Below are 17,433 nucleotides of genomic sequence, written 5' to 3' on the forward strand. Positions count from 1 at the left end.
TTTTCAATTGATCCCCAGCCTCAACAGCTTTTTGGGGGAGAGAGTTCCAGATTTCTACTACACTTTGTGTGAAGAAGTGCTTCCTGACATCACCCGTGAACTGCCTAGCTGTAATTTTCAGATTATGCCCCCTTGTTCCGGACTCCCCCACCAGAGGAAATAGTTTCTCTATCGAGCCTATCAGCTCCTTTAATAATCTTAAACACCTCAATTAGATCTTAATCTTCTAAACTCAAGGGAATACGAGCCTAGTCGATGCAACCTGTCCTGACAACTTAACCCTTTTAGCCCCGGTATCATTTTGGTAAATGTGCGCTGCAGCCCCTCCAAGACCAGTGTATCCTTCCTGAGGTGTGGTGCCCAGAACTGAACGCAGTACTCCAGATGCGGTCTAAGCAGAGCTTTATACAACCGTAGCATAACTTTGTATTGTATTCCAGCCCTGTTGAGATGAAGACTAACATTCGCCGACCTGCCGGTCAAATCGGGGCCAGCGGCTGCTTTTATCCATGTGCGGAAAGGCACACATCTTCTTCTGGCCTGAATTGGGCCAAGGTGACTTAAATTGGGGTGTGGGCTTGAGCCTTTTCTAAGCAGCTGGGCCTGGGAGAGGAGAAAAGGCTGCTCCCCGGTTGTCTGTATTTTGAGGCAGGAGGGACCAGCGTTTTTGCAGCAGTGAGTGAGTGAGTGAGTGAGTGAAGGAATGGTGAAGCTAATGAAGGTTAAGGCCAGGGGAAGGCAATGAAGGGTAGGTAGGGTTGCCAACTCTGGTTGGACGCATTCCTGGAGGTTTTATCACATGACTTCCAACCACCCGACCCAGTCAAACATCCTTTTTGACCCATCTGCTATAATTTTCGAACTAATTAAGAAAAGCGTTCAAAGAAAAGGAAAAAACATTTTTCTTTTAATGCCTCTATGATGTTTCTCCACGGTTGGTTGGCAGCAGTGTCCAGGAGATTAATCTTTAATTCCTGGAGACTCCAGGGCAATCCTGGAGGCTTGGCAACCCTCCAATTGCGTGAGGTAAGCAGTCAAGTACTGACTTTTCATATTGAATCTACATTTTCTTTACCCAACATTTGGACTTCTGTCCCTTTCTCCCCAGGTTTTGCCGGGCCTCCGACAGGTCAATTTCACCCCTTAGGGCCTCTGCCTGCCCCATTTCTTATGCCTACACCACATAATCTACAAGCCTCTCCATCACCATTTTGATGCCCATTTTAGTTCATGCATGCGGAAAGTCCCGAAAGGCCTCTCCCGACCAACAATCACGGCATGTGTTTATTGAATGATTTCAGGGGCTTTCGTCGCGAAGACACTAGCCAGAAGTCCAGCGCAGGTGTTGATGAGTTTTTATGTGAGAAAGGTCAGTGCTAAGTTTACTTCTTAGTACAGCACAGAAGGAGGCCACAGGCCAGTAAATGTTTTCCCTTGCAGAGATTGCTACCTTTGAGGTCCTTGTTTTTAACTTGGTCCCTATCCGTAGCTGGTGAAAGTGTGAGTAGAGGACTAGAGTACAAGGCGGCAGAAGTTATGCTGCAGCTATACAAAACCCTGGTTAGACCGCACCTGGAGTACTGTGAGCAGTTCTGGGCACCGCACCTTCGGAAGGACATATCGGCCTCGGAGGGAGTGCAGCGTAGGTTTACTAGAACGCTAGCCGGACTTCAAGGGTTAAGTTACGAGGAGAGATGACACAAATTGGGGTTGTATTCTCTGGAGTTTCGAAGGTTAAGGGGTGATCTGATGGAAGTTCATAAGATATTAAGGGGAACAGATAGGGTGGATAGAGAGCAACTATTTCCGCTGGTTGGGGATTCTAGGAGTAGGGGGCAGAGTCTAAAAAGTAGAGCCAGACCTTTGAGGAGAGAGATGAGAAAACATTACTACCCACAAAGGGTGGTAGAAGTTTGTAAGTCTCTCACGCAAAGGGCAATTGATAGGAGCTGAATTGCGAAATTGAAATGTGAGAGAGATAGGTTTTTGTCAAGCAAAGGTATGAAGGGATATGGGCGAAAGGCAGGTCTCTGGAGTTAGATGAGAGATGAGCCATGATGTTCTGAAATGGCGGAGCAGGCAGGCAGGCAGGCAGACAGGCAGGCAGGCGGGTGGGTGTGAATGGCCTCCTCCTGTTGCTATGTTGTAGGATTTGAATGAAGCGTTGAGCTTGCTATGTGATTGTTTTGCAGATGAAGCAGGACTTGTGTGTGTTTGTGTTTGGCAGTGCGAATGCGTGTACCCTGTGAGTGATGTTGTTTCCCCCGGCGCCAGGCAAGTGCAGAAAGTATGGTAAAGAATGAAGAAGAAGACTGCAGCCCTTTAAGTAAAGGGAAAAGCAAGCAATTGATGCCTACGGCCATACTAGTCTGAAAACGCCCGATCTCGTCTGATCTCGGTAGCTTAAGCAGAGTCAGGCCTGGTTAGTACTTGGATGGGAGACCGCCTGGGAATACCAGGTGCAGTAGGCTTTTCTTGCCAGCAGAGGCTGCTCTCAGCTCTGCGCACTCCCTTCAATCACAAAGCTTTTTGCTGCTTGCTCCTGCACTCTCTCTCGCTTTCCTTTGCCCATTCCTTTGCTGCACATTCTCCTGCTGCCAGACAAAGGCAAGGGAGTCGACACAGAGTCAACAAAAAAAAACACATGAAGAAAATAAGCTGGCAAAAAACATACACAAAGCAGCAAGCGTTTAAGTAAAGAGAAGCAAAGCAGGCCATCGCTTACTCCCACACTCCTCTGAAAAGTACCCCATCCCATCCGATATCACAAGCTAAGTCAGAGGCAGGCCTGGTCAGTACTCGCTTGGGACACCGCCTGGAAATAGCAACTGCCGTCAGCTTTTCTTGTTAGCTGTTTGCTGTTCTTCACGCCGACGCTGCCTTCATTTGCCAGTCTTTTTGCTGATCGCTCGCTCGCTCGCTCACTCGGTCGCTCGCTGTTGCTCGCTTTCCTCGGCCCATTTCCTGGCAGCACGTTCATAGGAACGGGAGAAGGCCATTCAGCCCTTTGAGCCTGTTCCGCCATTCGTGACTGATGTGTACCTTAACTCCATTTACCCGCCTGTGCTCCATAACCCTCAACACCCGTGCCTAACAAAAATCAATCAATCTCGGTTTTGAGATTTTCAATTGATCCCCAGCCTCAACAGCTTTTTGGGGGAGAGAGTTCCAGATTTCTACTACACTTTGTGTGAAGAAGTGCTTCCTGACATCACCCGTGAACTGCCTAGCTGTAATTTTCAGATTATGCCCCCTTGTTCCGGACTCCCCCACCAGAGGAAATAGTTTCTCTATCGAGCCTATCAGCTCCTTTAATAATCTTAAACACCTCAATTAGATCTTAATCTTCTAAACTCAAGGGAATACGAGCCTAGTCGATGCAACCTGTCCTGACAACTTAACCCTTTTAGCCCCGGTATCATTTTGGTAAATGTGCGCTGCAGCCCCTCCAAGACCAGTGTATCCTTCCTGAGGTGTGGTGCCCAGAACTGAACGCAGTACTCCAGATGCGGTCTAAGCAGAGCTTTATACAACCGTAGCATAACTTTGTATTGTATTCCAGCCCTGTTGAGATGAAGACTAACATTCGCCGACCTGCCGGTCAAATCGGGGCCAGCGGCTGCTTTTATCCATGTGCGGAAAGGCACACATCTTCTTCTGGCCTGAATTGGGCCAAGGTGACTTAAATTGGGGTGTGGGCTTGAGCCTTTTCTAAGCAGCTGGGCCTGGGAGAGGAGAAAAGGCTGCTCCCCGGTTGTCTGTATTTTGAGGCAGGAGGGACCAGCGTTTTTGCAGCAGTGAGTGAGTGAGTGAGTGAGTGAAGGAATGGTGAAGCTAATGAAGGTTAAGGCCAGGGGAAGGCAATGAAGGGTAGGTAGGGTTGCCAACTCTGGTTGGACGCATTCCTGGAGGTTTTATCACATGACTTCCAACCACCCGACCCAGTCAAACATCCTTTTTGACCCATCTGCTATAATTTTCGAACTAATTAAGAAAAGCGTTCAAAGAAAAGGAAAAAACATTTTTCTTTTAATGCCTCTATGATGTTTCTCCACGGTTGGCTGGCAGCAGTGTCCAGGAGATTAATCTTTAATTCCTGGAGACTCCAGGGCAATCCTGGAGGCTTGGCAACCCTACAATTGCGTGAGGTAAGCATTCAAGTACTGACTTTTCATATTGAATCTACATTTTCTTTACCCAACATTTGGACTTCTGTCCCTTTCTCCCCAGGTTTTGCCGGGCCTCCGACAGGTCAATTTCACCCCTTAGGGCCTCTGCCTGCCCCATTTCTTATGCCTACACCACATAATCTACAAGCCTCTCCATCACCATTTTGATGCCCATTTTAGTTCATGCATCCGGAAAGTCCCGAAAGGCCTCTCCCGACCAACAATCACGGCATGTGTTTATTGAATGATTTCAGGGGCTTTCGTCGCGAAGACACTAGCCAGAAGTCCAGCGCAGGTGTTGATGAGTTTTTATGTGAGAAAGGTCAGTGCTAAGTTTACTTCTTAGTACAGCACAGAAGGAGGCCACAGGCCAGTAAATGTTTTCCCTTGCAGAGATTGCTACCTTTGAGGTCCTTGTTTTTAACTTGGTCCCTATCCGTAGCTGGTGAAAGTGTGAGTAGAGGACTAGAGTACAAGGCGGCAGAAGTTATGCTGCAGCTATACAAAACCCTGGTTAGACCGCACCTGGAGTACTGTGAGCAGTTCTGGGCACCGCACCTTCGGAAGGACATATCGGCCTCGGAGGGAGTGCGGCGTAGGTTTACTAGAACGCTAGCCGGACTTCAAGGGTTAAGTTACGAGGAGAGATGACACAAATTGGGGTTGTATTCTCTGGAGTTTCGAAGGTTAAGGGGTGATCTGATGGAAGTTCATAAGATATTAAGGGGAACAGATAGGGTGGATAGAGAGCAACTATTTCCGCTGGTTGGGGATTCTAGGAGTAGGGGGCAGAGTCTAAAAAGTAGAGCCAGACCTTTGAGGAGAGAGATGAGAAAACATTACTACCCACAAAGGGTGGTAGAAGTTTGTAAGTCTCTCACGCAAAGGGCAATTGATAGGAGCTGAATTGCGAAATTGAAATGTGAGAGAGATAGGTTTTTGTCAAGCAAAGGTATGAAGGGATATGGGCGAAAGGCAGGTCTCTGGAGTTAGATGAGAGATGAGCCATGATGTTCTGAAATGGCGGAGCAGGCAGGCAGGCAGGCAGGCAGACAGGCAGGCAGGCGGGTGTGAATGGCCTCCTCCTGTTGCTATGTTGTAGGATTTGAATGAAGCGTTGAGCTTGCTATGTGATTGTTTTGCAGATGAAGCAGGACTTGTGTGTGTTTGTGTTTGGCAGTGCGAATGCGTGTACCCTGTGAGTGATGTTGTTTCCCCCGGCGCCAGGCAAGTGCAGAAAGTGTGGTAAAGAATGAAGTAGAGGACTGCAGCCCTTTAAGTAAAGGGAAAAGCAAGCAATTGATGCCTACGGCCATACTAGTCTGAAAACGCCCGATCTCGTCTGATCTCGGAAGCTAAGCAGAGTCAGGCCTGGTTAGTACTTGGATGGGAGACCGCCTGGGAATACCAGGTGCAGTAGGCTTTTCTTGCCAGCAGAGGCTGCTCTCAGCTCTGCGCACTCCCTTCAATCACAAAGCTTTTTGCTGCTTGCTCCTGCACTCTCTCTCGCTTTCCTTTGCCCATTCCTTTGCTGCACATTCTCCTGCTGCCAGACAAAGGCAAGGGAGTCGACACAGAGTCAACAAAAAAAAACACATGAAGAAAATAAGCTGGCAAAAAACATACACAAAGCAGCAAGCGTTTAAGTAAAGAGAAGCAAAGCAGGCCATCGCTTACTCCCACACTCCTCTGAAAAGTACCCCATCCCATCCGATATCACAAGCTAAGTCAGAGGCAGGCCTGGTCAGTACTCGCTTGGGACACCGCCTGGAAATAGCAACTGCCGTCAGCTTTTCTTGTTAGCTGTTTGCTGTTCTTCACGCCGACGCTGCCTTCATTTGCCAGTCTTTTTGCTGATCGCTCGCTCGCTCGCTCACTCGCTCGCTCGCTCGCTCACTCGCTCGCTCGCTGTTGCTCGCTTTCCTCTGCCCATTTCCTGGCAGCACGTTCATAGGAACGGGAGAAGGCCATTCAGCCCTTTGAGCCTGTTCCGCCATTCGTGACTGATGTGTACCTTAACTCCATTTACCCGCCTGTGCTCCATAACCCTCAACACCCGTGCCTAACAAAAATCAATCAATCTCGGTTTTGAGATTTTCAATTGATCCCCAGCCTCAACAGCTTTTTGGGGGAGAGAGTTCCAGATTTCTACTACACTTTGTGTGAAGAAGTGCTTCCTGACATCACCCGTGAACTGCCTAGCTGTAATTTTCAGATTATGCCCCCTTGTTCCGGACTCCCCCACCAGAGGAAATAGTTTCTCTATCGAGCCTATCAGCTCCTTTAATAATCTTAAACACCTCAATTAGATCTTAATCTTCTAAACTCAAGGGAATACGAGCCTAGTCGATGCAACCTGTCCTGACAACTTAACCCTTTTAGCCCCGGTATCATTTTGGTAAATGTGCGCTGCAGCCCCTCCAAGACCAGTGTATCCTTCCTGAGGTGTGGTGCCCAGAACTGAACGCAGTACTCCAGATGCGGTCTAAGCAGAGCTTTATACAACCGTAGCATAACTTTGTATTGTATTCCAGCCCTGTTGAGATGAAGACTAACATTCGCCGACCTGCCGGTCAAATCGGGGCCAGCGGCTGCTTTTATCCATGTGCGGAAAGGCACACATCTTCTTCTGGCCTGAATTGGGCCAAGGTGACTTAAATTGGGGTGTGGGCTTGAGCCTTTTCTAAGCAGCTGGGCCTGGGAGAGGAGAAAAGGCTGCTCCCCGGTTGTCTGTATTTTGAGGCAGGAGGGACCAGCGTTTTTGCAGCAGTGAGTGAGTGAGTGAGTGAGTGAAGGAATGGTGAAGCTAATGAAGGTTAAGGCCAGGGGAAGGCAATGAAGGGTAGGTAGGGTTGCCAACTCTGGTTGGACGCATTCCTGGAGGTTTTATCACATGACTTCCAACCACCCGACCCAGTCAAACATCCTTTTTGACCCATCTGCTATAATTTTCGAACTAATTAAGAAAAGCGTTCAAAGAAAAGGAAAAACCATTTTTCTTTTAATGCCTCTATGATGTTTCTCCACGGTTGGTTGGCAGCAGTGTCCAGGAGATTAATCTTTAATTCCTGGAGACTCCAGGGCAATCCTGGAGGCTTGGCAACCCTACAATTGCGTGAGGTAAGCAGTCAAGTACTGACTTTTCATATTGAATCTACATTTTCTTTACCCAACATTTGGACTTCTGTCCCTTTCTCCCCAGGTTTTGCCGGGCCTCCGACAGGTCAATTTCACCCCTTAGGGCCTCTGCCTGCCCCATTTCTTATGCCTACACCACATAATCTACAAGCCTCTCCATCACCATTTTGATGCCCATTTTAGTTCATGCATCCGGAAAGTCCCGAAAGGCCTCTCCCGACCAACAATCACGGCATGTGTTTATTGAATGATTTCAGGGGCTTTCGTCGCGAAGACACTAGCCAGAAGTCCAGCGCAGGTGTTGATGAGTTTTTATGTGAGAAAGGTCAGTGCTAAGTTTACTTCTTAGTACAGCACAGAAGGAGGCCACAGGCCAGTAAATGTTTTCCCTTGCAGAGATTGCTACCTTTGAGGTCCTTGTTTTTAACTTGGTCCCTATCCGTAGCTGGTGAAAGTGTGAGTAGAGGACTAGAGTACAAGGCGGCAGAAGTTATGCTGCAGCTATACAAAACCCTGGTTAGACCGCACCTGGAGTACTGTGAGCAGTTCTGGGCACCGCACCTTCGGAAGGACATATCGGCCTCGGAGGGAGTGCAGCGTAGGTTTACTAGAACGCTAGCCGGACTTCAAGGGTTAAGTTACGAGGAGAGATGACACAAATTGGGGTTGTATTCTCTGGAGTTTCGAAGGTTAAGGGGTGATCTGATGGAAGTTCATAAGATATTAAGGGGAACAGATAGGGTGGATAGAGAGCAACTATTTCCGCTGGTTGGGGATTCTAGGAGTAGGGGGCAGAGTCTAAAAAGTAGAGCCAGACCTTTGAGGAGAGAGATGAGAAAACATTACTACCCACAAAGGGTGGTAGAAGTTTGTAAGTCTCTCACGCAAAGGGCAATTGATAGGAGCTGAATTGCGAAATTGAAATGTGAGAGAGATAGGTTTTTGTCAAGCAAAGGTATGAAGGGATATGGGCGAAAGGCAGGTCTCTGGAGTTAGATGAGAGATGAGCCATGATGTTCTGAAATGGCGGAGCAGGCAGGCAGGCAGGCAGACAGGCAGGCAGGCGGGTGGGTGTGAATGGCCTCCTCCTGTTGCTATGTTGTAGGATTTGAATGAAGCGTTGAGCTTGCTATGTGATTGTTTTGCAGATGAAGCAGGACTTGTGTGTGTTTGTGTTTGGCAGTGCGAATGCGTGTACCCTGTGAGTGATGTTGTTTCCCCCGGCGCCAGGCAAGTGCAGAAAGTATGGTAAAGAATGAAGAAGAAGACTGCAGCCCTTTAAGTAAAGGGAAAAGCAAGCAATTGATGCCTACGGCCATACTAGTCTGAAAACGCCCGATCTCGTCTGATCTCGGAAACTAAGCAGAGTCAGGCCTGGTTAGTACTTGGATGGGAGACCGCCTGGGAATACCAGGTGCAGTAGGCTTTTCTTGCCAGCAGAGGCTGCTCTCAGCTCTGCGCACTCCCTTCAATCACAAAGCTTTTTGCTGCTTGCTCCTGCACTCTCTCTCGCTTTCCTTTGCCCATTCCTTTGCTGCACATTCTCCTGCTGCCAGACAAAGGCAAGGGAGTCGACACAGAGTCAACAAAAAAAAACACATGAAGAAAATAAGCTGGCAAAAAACATACACAAAGCAGCAAGCGTTTAAGTAAAGAGAAGCAAAGCAGGCCATCGCTTACTCCCACACTCCTCTGAAAAGTACCCCATCCCATCCGATATCACAAGCTAAGTCAGAGGCAGGCCTGGTCAGTACTCGCTTGGGACACCGCCTGGAAATAGCAACTGCCGTCAGCTTTTCTTGTTAGCTGTTTGCTGTTCTTCACGCCGACGCTGCCTTCATTTGCCAGTCTTTTTGCTGATCGCTCGCTCGCTCGCTCACTCGGTCGCTCGCTGTTGCTCGCTTTCCTCGGCCCATTTCCTGGCAGCACGTTCATAGGAACGGGAGAAGGCCATTCAGCCCTTTGAGCCTGTTCCGCCATTCGTGACTGATGTGTACCTTAACTCCATTTACCCGCCTGTGCTCCATAACCCTCAACACCCGTGCCTAACAAAAATCAATCAATCTCGGTTTTGAGATTTTCAATTGATCCCCAGCCTCAACAGCTTTTTGGGGGAGAGAGTTCCAGATTTCTACTACACTTTGTGTGAAGAAGTGCTTCCTGACATCACCCGTGAACTGCCTAGCTGTAATTTTCAGATTATGCCCCCTTGTTCCGGACTCCCCCACCAGAGGAAATAGTTTCTCTATCGAGCCTATCAGCTCCTTTAATAATCTTAAACACCTCAATTAGATCTTAATCTTCTAAACTCAAGGGAATACGAGCCTAGTCGATGCAACCTGTCCTGACAACTTAACCCTTTTAGCCCCGGTATCATTTTGGTAAATGTGCGCTGCAGCCCCTCCAAGACCAGTGTATCCTTCCTGAGGTGTGGTGCCCAGAACTGAACGCAGTACTCCAGATGCGGTCTAAGCAGAGCTTTATACAACCGTAGCATAACTTTGTATTGTATTCCAGCCCTGTTGAGATGAAGACTAACATTCGCCGACCTGCCGGTCAAATCGGGGCCAGCGGCTGCTTTTATCCATGTGCGGAAAGGCACACATCTTCTTCTGGCCTGAATTGGGCCAAGGTGACTTAAATTGGGGTGTGGGCTTGAGCCTTTTCTAAGCAGCTGGGCCTGGGAGAGGAGAAAAGGCTGCTCCCCGGTTGTCTGTATTTTGAGGCAGGAGGGACCAGCGTTTTTGCAGCAGTGAGTGAGTGAGTGAGTGAGTGAAGGAATGGTGAAGCTAATGAAGGTTAAGGCCAGGGGAAGGCAATGAAGGGTAGGTAGGGTTGCCAACTCTGGTTGGACGCATTCCTGGAGGTTTTATCACATGACTTCCAACCACCCGACCCAGTCAAACATCCTTTTTGACCCATCTGCTATAATTTTCGAACTAATTAAGAAAAGCGTTCAAAGAAAAGGAAAAACCATTTTTCTTTTAATGCCTCTATGATGTTTCTCCACGGTTGGTTGGCAGCAGTGTCCAGGAGATTAATCTTTAATTCCTGGAGACTCCAGGGCAATCCTGGAGGCTTGGCAACCCTACAATTGCGTGAGGTAAGCAGTCAAGTACTGACTTTTCATATTGAATCTACATTTTCTTTACCCAACATTTGGACTTCTGTCCCTTTCTCCCCAGGTTTTGCCGGGCCTCCGACAGGTCAATTTCACCCCTTAGGGCCTCTGCCTGCCCCATTTCTTATGCCTACACCACATAATCTACAAGCCTCTCCATCACCATTTTGATGCCCATTTTAGTTCATGCATCCGGAAAGTCCCGAAAGGCCTCTCCCGACCAACAATCACGGCATGTGTTTATTGAATGATTTCAGGGGCTTTCGTCGCGAAGACACTAGCCAGAAGTCCAGCGCAGGTGTTGATGAGTTTTTATGTGAGAAAGGTCAGTGCTAAGTTTACTTCTTAGTACAGCACAGAAGGAGGCCACAGGCCAGTAAATGTTTTCCCTTGCAGAGATTGCTACCTTTGAGGTCCTTGTTTTTAACTTGGTCCCTATCCGTAGCTGGTGAAAGTGTGAGTAGAGGACTAGAGTACAAGGCGGCAGAAGTTATGCTGCAGCTATACAAAACCCTGGTTAGACCGCACCTGGAGTACTGTGAGCAGTTCTGGGCACCGCACCTTCGGAAGGACATATCGGCCTCGGAGGGAGTGCGGCGTAGGTTTACTAGAACGCTAGCCGGACTTCAAGGGTTAAGTTACGAGGAGAGATGACACAAATTGGGGTTGTATTCTCTGGAGTTTCGAAGGTTAAGGGGTGATCTGATGGAAGTTCATAAGATATTAAGGGGAACAGATAGGGTGGATAGAGAGCAACTATTTCCGCTGGTTGGGGATTCTAGGAGTAGGGGGCAGAGTCTAAAAAGTAGAGCCAGACCTTTGAGGAGAGAGATGAGAAAACATTACTACCCACAAAGGGTGGTAGAAGTTTGTAAGTCTCTCACGCAAAGGGCAATTGATAGGAGCTGAATTGCGAAATTGAAATGTGAGAGAGATAGGTTTTTGTCAAGCAAAGGTATGAAGGGATATGGGCGAAAGGCAGGTCTCTGGAGTTAGATGAGAGATGAGCCATGATGTTCTGAAATGGCGGAGCAGGCAGGCAGGCAGGCAGGCAGACAGGCAGGCAGGCGGGTGTGAATGGCCTCCTCCTGTTGCTATGTTGTAGGATTTGAATGAAGCGTTGAGCTTGCTATGTGATTGTTTTGCAGATGAAGCAGGACTTGTGTGTGTTTGTGTTTGGCAGTGCGAATGCGTGTACCCTGTGAGTGATGTTGTTTCCCCCGGCGCCAGGCAAGTGCAGAAAGTGTGGTAAAGAATGAAGTAGAGGACTGCAGCCCTTTAAGTAAAGGGAAAAGCAAGCAATTGATGCCTACGGCCATACTAGTCTGAAAACCCCCGATCTCGTCTGATCTCGGAAGCTAAGCAGAGTCAGGCCTGGTTAGTACTTGGATGGGAGACTGCCTGGGAATACCAGGTGCAGTAGGCTTTTCTTGCCAGCAGAGGCTGCTCTCAGCTCTGCGCACTCCCTTCAATCACAAAGCTTTTTGCTGCTTGCTCCTGCACTCTCTCTCGCTTTCCTTTGCCCATTCCTTTGCTGCACATTCTCCTGCTGCCAGACAAAGGCAAGGGAGTCGACACAGAGTCAACAAAAAAAAACACATGAAGAAAATAAGCTGGCAAAAAACATACACAAAGCAGCAAGCGTTTAAGTAAAGAGAAGCAAAGCAGGCCATCGCTTACTCCCACACTCCTCTGAAAAGTACCCCATCCCATCCGATATCACAAGCTAAGTCAGAGGCAGGCCTGGTCAGTACTCGCTTGGGACACCGCCTGGAAATAGCAACTGCCGTCAGCTTTTCTTGTTAGCTGTTTGCTGTTCTTCACGCCGACGCTGCCTTCATTTGCCAGTCTTTTTGCTGATCGCTCGCTCGCTCGCTCACTCGCTCGCTCGCTGTTGCTCGCTTTCCTCTGCCCATTTCCTGGCAGCACGTTCATAGGAACGGGAGAAGGCCATTCAGCCCTTTGAGCCTGTTCCGCCATTCGTGACTGATGTGTACCTTAACTCCATTTACCCGCCTGTGCTCCATAACCCTCAACACCCGTGCCTAACAAAAATCAATCAATCTCGGTTTTGAGATTTTCAATTGATCCCCAGCCTCAACAGCTTTTTGGGGGAGAGAGTTCCAGATTTCTACTACACTTTGTGTGAAGAAGTGCTTCCTGACATCACCCGTGAACTGCCTAGCTGTAATTTTCAGATTATGCCCCCTTGTTCCGGACTCCCCCACCAGAGGAAATAGTTTCTCTATCGAGCCTATCAGCTCCTTTAATAATCTTAAACACCTCAATTAGATCTTAATCTTCTAAACTCAAGGGAATACGAGCCTAGTCGATGCAACCTGTCCTGACAACTTAACCCTTTTAGCCCCGGTATCATTTTGGTAAATGTGCGCTGCAGCCCCTCCAAGACCAGTGTATCCTTCCTGAGGTGTGGTGCCCAGAACTGAACGCAGTACTCCAGATGCGGTCTAAGCAGAGCTTTATACAACCGTAGCATAACTTTGTATTGTATTCCAGCCCTGTTGAGATGAAGACTAACATTCGCCGACCTGCCGGTCAAATCGGGGCCAGCGGCTGCTTTTATCCATGTGCGGAAAGGCACACATCTTCTTCTGGCCTGAATTGGGCCAAGGTGACTTAAATTGGGGTGTGGGCTTGAGCCTTTTCTAAGCAGCTGGGCCTGGGAGAGGAGAAAAGGCTGCTCCCCGGTTGTCTGTATTTTGAGGCAGGAGGGACCAGCGTTTTTGCAGCAGTGAGTGAGTGAGTGAGTGAGTGAAGGAATGGTGAAGCTAATGAAGGTTAAGGCCAGGGGAAGGCAATGAAGGGTAGGTAGGGTTGCCAACTCTGGTTGGACGCATTCCTGGAGGTTTTATCACATGACTTCCAACCACCCGACCCAGTCAAACATCCTTTTTGACCCATCTGCTATAATTTTCGAACTAATTAAGAAAAGCGTTCAAAGAAAAGGAAAAAACATTTTTCTTTTAATGCCTCTATGATGTTTCTCCACGGTTGGCTGGCAGCAGTGTCCAGGAGATTAATCTTTAATTCCTGGAGACTCCAGGGCAATCCTGGAGGCTTGGCAACCCTACAATTGCGTGAGGTAAGCATTCAAGTACTGACTTTTCATATTGAATCTACATTTTCTTTACCCAACATTTGGACTTCTGTCCCTTTCTCCCCAGGTTTTGCCGGGCCTCCGACAGGTCAATTTCACCCCTTAGGGCCTCTGCCTGCCCCATTTCTTATGCCTACACCACATAATCTACAAGCCTCTCCATCACCATTTTGATGCCCATTTTAGTTCATGCATCCGGAAAGTCCCGAAAGGCCTCTCCCGACCAACAATCACGGCATGTGTTTATTGAATGATTTCAGGGGCTTTCGTCGCGAAGACACTAGCCAGAAGTCCAGCGCAGGTGTTGATGAGTTTTTATGTGAGAAAGGTCAGTGCTAAGTTTACTTCTTAGTACAGCACAGAAGGAGGCCACAGGCCAGTAAATGTTTTCCCTTGCAGAGATTGCTACCTTTGAGGTCCTTGTTTTTAACTTGGTCCCTATCCGTAGCTGGTGAAAGTGTGAGTAGAGGACTAGAGTACAAGGCGGCAGAAGTTATGCTGCAGCTATACAAAACCCTGGTTAGACCGCACCTGGAGTACTGTGAGCAGTTCTGGGCACCGCACCTTCGGAAGGACATATCGGCCTCGGAGGGAGTGCAGCGTAGGTTTACTAGAACGCTAGCTGGACTTCAAGGGTTAAGTTACGAGGAGAGATGACACAAATTGGGGTTGTATTCTCTGGAGTTTCGAAGGTTAAGGGGTGATCTGATGGAAGTTCATAAGATATTAAGGGGAACAGATAGGGTGGATAGAGAGCAACTATTTCCGCTGGTTGGGGATTCTAGGAGTAGGGGGCAGAGTCTAAAAAGTAGAGCCAGACCTTTGAGGAGAGAGATGAGAAAACATTACTACCCACAAAGGGTGGTAGAAGTTTGTAAGTCTCTCACGCAAAGGGCAATTGATAGGAGCTGAATTGCGAAATTGAAATGTGAGAGAGATAGGTTTTTGTCAAGCAAAGGTATGAAGGGATATGGGCGAAAGGCAGGTCTCTGGAGTTAGATGAGAGATGAGCCATGATGTTCTGAAATGGCGGAGCAGGCAGGCAGGCAGGCAGACAGGCAGGCAGGCGGGTGTGAATGGCCTCCTCCTGTTGCTATGTTGTAGGATTTGAATGAAGCGTTGAGCTTGCTATGTGATTGTTTTGCAGATGAAGCAGGACTTGTGTGTGTTTGTGTTTGGCAGTGCGAATGCGTGTACCCTGTGAGTGATGTTGTTTCCCCCGGCGCCAGGCAAGTGCAGAAAGTATGGTAAAGAATGAAGAAGAAGACTGCAGCCCTTTAAGTAAAGGGAAAAGCAAGCAATTGATGCCTACGGCCATACTAGTCTGAAAACGCCTGATCTCGTCTGATCTCGGAAGCTAAGCAGAGTCAGGCCTGGTTAGTACTTGGATGGGAGACCGCCTGGGAATACCAGGTGCAGTAGGCTTTTCTTGCCAGCAGAGGCTGCTCTCAGCTCTGCGCACTCCCTTCAATCACAAAGCTTTTTGCTGCTTGCTCCTGCACTCTCTCTCGCTTTCCTTTGCCCATTCCTTTGCTGCACATTCTCCTGCTGCCAGACAAAGGCAAGGGAGTCGACACAGAGTCAACAAAAAAAAACACATGAAGAAAATAAGCTGGCAAAAAACATACACAAAGCAGCAAGCGTTTAAGTAAAGAGAAGCAAAGCAGGCCATCGCTTACTCCCACACTCCTCTGAAAAGTACCCCATCCCATCCGATATCACAAGCTAAGTCAGAGGCAGGCCTGGTCAGTACTCGCTTGGGACACCGCCTGGAAATAGCAACTGCCGTCAGCTTTTCTTGTTAGCTGTTTGCTGTTCTTCACGCCGACGCTGCCTTCATTTGCCAGTCTTTTTGCTGATCGCTCGCTCGCTCGCTCACTCGGTCGCTCGCTGTTGCTCGCTTTCCTCGGCCCATTTCCTGGCAGCACGTTCATAGGAACGGGAGAAGGCCATTCAGCCCTTTGAGCCTGTTCCGCCATTCGTGACTGATGTGTACCTTAACTCCATTTACCCGCCTGTGCTCCATAACCCTCAACACCCGTGCCTAACAAAAATCAATCAATCTCGGTTTTGAGATTTTCAATTGATCCCCAGCCTCAACAGCTTTTTGGGGGAGAGAGTTCCAGATTTCTACTACACTTTGTGTGAAGAAGTGCTTCCTGACATCACCCGTGAACTGCCTAGCTGTAATTTTCAGATTATGCCCCCTTGTTCCGGACTCCCCCACCAGAGGAAATAGTTTCTCTATCGAGCCTATCAGCTCCTTTAATAATCTTAAACACCTCAATTAGATCTTAATCTTCTAAACTCAAGGGAATACGAGCCTAGTCGATGCAACCTGTCCTGACAACTTAACCCTTTTAGCCCCGGTATCATTTTGGTAAATGTGCGCTGCAGCCCCTCCAAGACCAGTGTATCCTTCCTGAGGTGTGGTGCCCAGAACTGAACGCAGTACTCCAGATGCGGTCTAAGCAGAGCTTTATACAACCGTAGCATAACTTTGTATTGTATTCCAGCCCTGTTGAGATGAAGACTAACATTCGCCGACCTGCCGGTCAAATCGGGGCCAGCGGCTGCTTTTATCCATGTGCGGAAAGGCACACATCTTCTTCTGGCCTGAATTGGGCCAAGGTGACTTAAATTGGGGTGTGGGCTTGAGCCTTTTCTAAGCAGCTGGGCCTGGGAGAGGAGAAAAGGCTGCTCCCCGGTTGTCTGTATTTTGAGGCAGGAGGGACCAGCGTTTTTGCAGCAGTGAGTGAGTGAGTGAGTGAGTGAAGGAATGGTGAAGCTAATGAAGGTTAAGGCCAGGGGAAGGCAATGAAGGGTAGGTAGGGTTGCCAACTCTGGTTGGACGCATTCCTGGAGGTTTTATCACATGACTTCCAACCACCCGACCCAGTCAAACATCCTTTTTGACCCATCTGCTATAATTTTCGAACTAATTAAGAAAAGCGTTCAAAGAAAAGGAAAAAACATTTTTCTTTTAATGCCTCTATGATGTTTCTCCACGGTTGGTTGGCAGCAGTGTCCAGGAGATTAATCTTTAATTCCTGGAGACTCCAGGGCAATCCTGGAGGCTTGGCAACCCTCCAATTGCGTGAGGTAAGCAGTCAAGTACTGACTTTTCATATTGAATCTACATTTTCTTTACCCAACATTTGGACTTCTGTCCCTTTCTCCCCAGGTTTTGCCGGGCCTCCGACAGGTCAATTTCACCCCTTAGGGCCTCTGCCTGCCCCATTTCTTATGCCTACACCACATAATCTACAAGCCTCTCCATCACCATTTTGATGCCCATTTTAGTTCATGCATGCGGAAAGTCCCGAAAGGCCTCTCCCGACCAACAATCACGGCATGTGTTTATTGAATGATTTCAGGGGCTTTCGTCGCGAAGACACTAGCCAGAAGTCCAGCGCAGGTGTTGATGAGTTTTTATGTGAGAAAGGTCAGTGCTAAGTTTACTTCTTAGTACAGCACAGAAGGAGGCCACAGGCCAGTAAATGTTTTCCCTTGCAGAGATTGCTACCTTTGAGGTCCTTGTTTTTAACTTGGTCCCTATCCGTAGCTGGTGAAAGTGTGAGTAGAGGACTAGAGTACAAGGCGGCAGAAGTTATGCTGCAGCTATACAAAACCCTGGTTAGACCGCACCTGGAGTACTGTGAGCAGTTCTGGGCACCGCACCTTCGGAAGGACATATCGGCCTCGGAGGGAGTGCAGCGTAGGTTTACTAGAACGCTAGCCGGACTTCAAGGGTTAAGTTACGAGGAGAGATGACACAAATTGGGGTTGTATTCTCTGGAGTTTCGAAGGTTAAGGGGTGATCTGATGGAAGTTCATAAGATATTAAGGGGAACAGATAGGGTGGATAGAGAGCAACTATTTCCGCT

The 17,433-nt window shown here is 48.4% G+C and overlaps 5 non-coding genes across 5 annotated transcripts; all 5 read left to right on the plus strand.

Annotated features, from left to right (window-relative positions):
• The first annotated feature begins 2,351 nt into the window (after positions 1-2,351).
• LOC137322304 (5S ribosomal RNA) lies at positions 2,352-2,471 on the plus strand. The gene has a single exon (XR_010963058.1). It is a non-coding gene; the product is annotated as a 5S ribosomal RNA (ribosomal RNA).
• A 3,002-nt stretch (positions 2,472-5,473) lies between these two features.
• LOC137322367 (5S ribosomal RNA) lies at positions 5,474-5,592 on the plus strand. Its single transcript, XR_010963082.1, has one exon. It is a non-coding gene; the product is annotated as a 5S ribosomal RNA (ribosomal RNA).
• A 3,022-nt stretch (positions 5,593-8,614) lies between these two features.
• LOC137322242 (5S ribosomal RNA) lies at positions 8,615-8,733 on the plus strand. Its single transcript, XR_010962999.1, has one exon. It is a non-coding gene; the product is annotated as a 5S ribosomal RNA (ribosomal RNA).
• A 3,002-nt stretch (positions 8,734-11,735) lies between these two features.
• LOC137322240 (5S ribosomal RNA) lies at positions 11,736-11,854 on the plus strand. Its single transcript, XR_010962997.1, has one exon. It is a non-coding gene; the product is annotated as a 5S ribosomal RNA (ribosomal RNA).
• A 2,998-nt stretch (positions 11,855-14,852) lies between these two features.
• On the plus strand, positions 14,853-14,971 carry LOC137322229 (5S ribosomal RNA). Its single transcript, XR_010962986.1, has one exon. It is a non-coding gene; the product is annotated as a 5S ribosomal RNA (ribosomal RNA).
• Positions 14,972-17,433: the final 2,462 nt, after the last annotated feature.

Source organism: Heptranchias perlo, chromosome 5, assembly GCF_035084215.1.
Source record: "Heptranchias perlo isolate sHepPer1 chromosome 5, sHepPer1.hap1, whole genome shotgun sequence".
Classification (NCBI taxonomy): Eukaryota; Metazoa; Chordata; class Chondrichthyes; order Hexanchiformes; family Hexanchidae; genus Heptranchias; species Heptranchias perlo.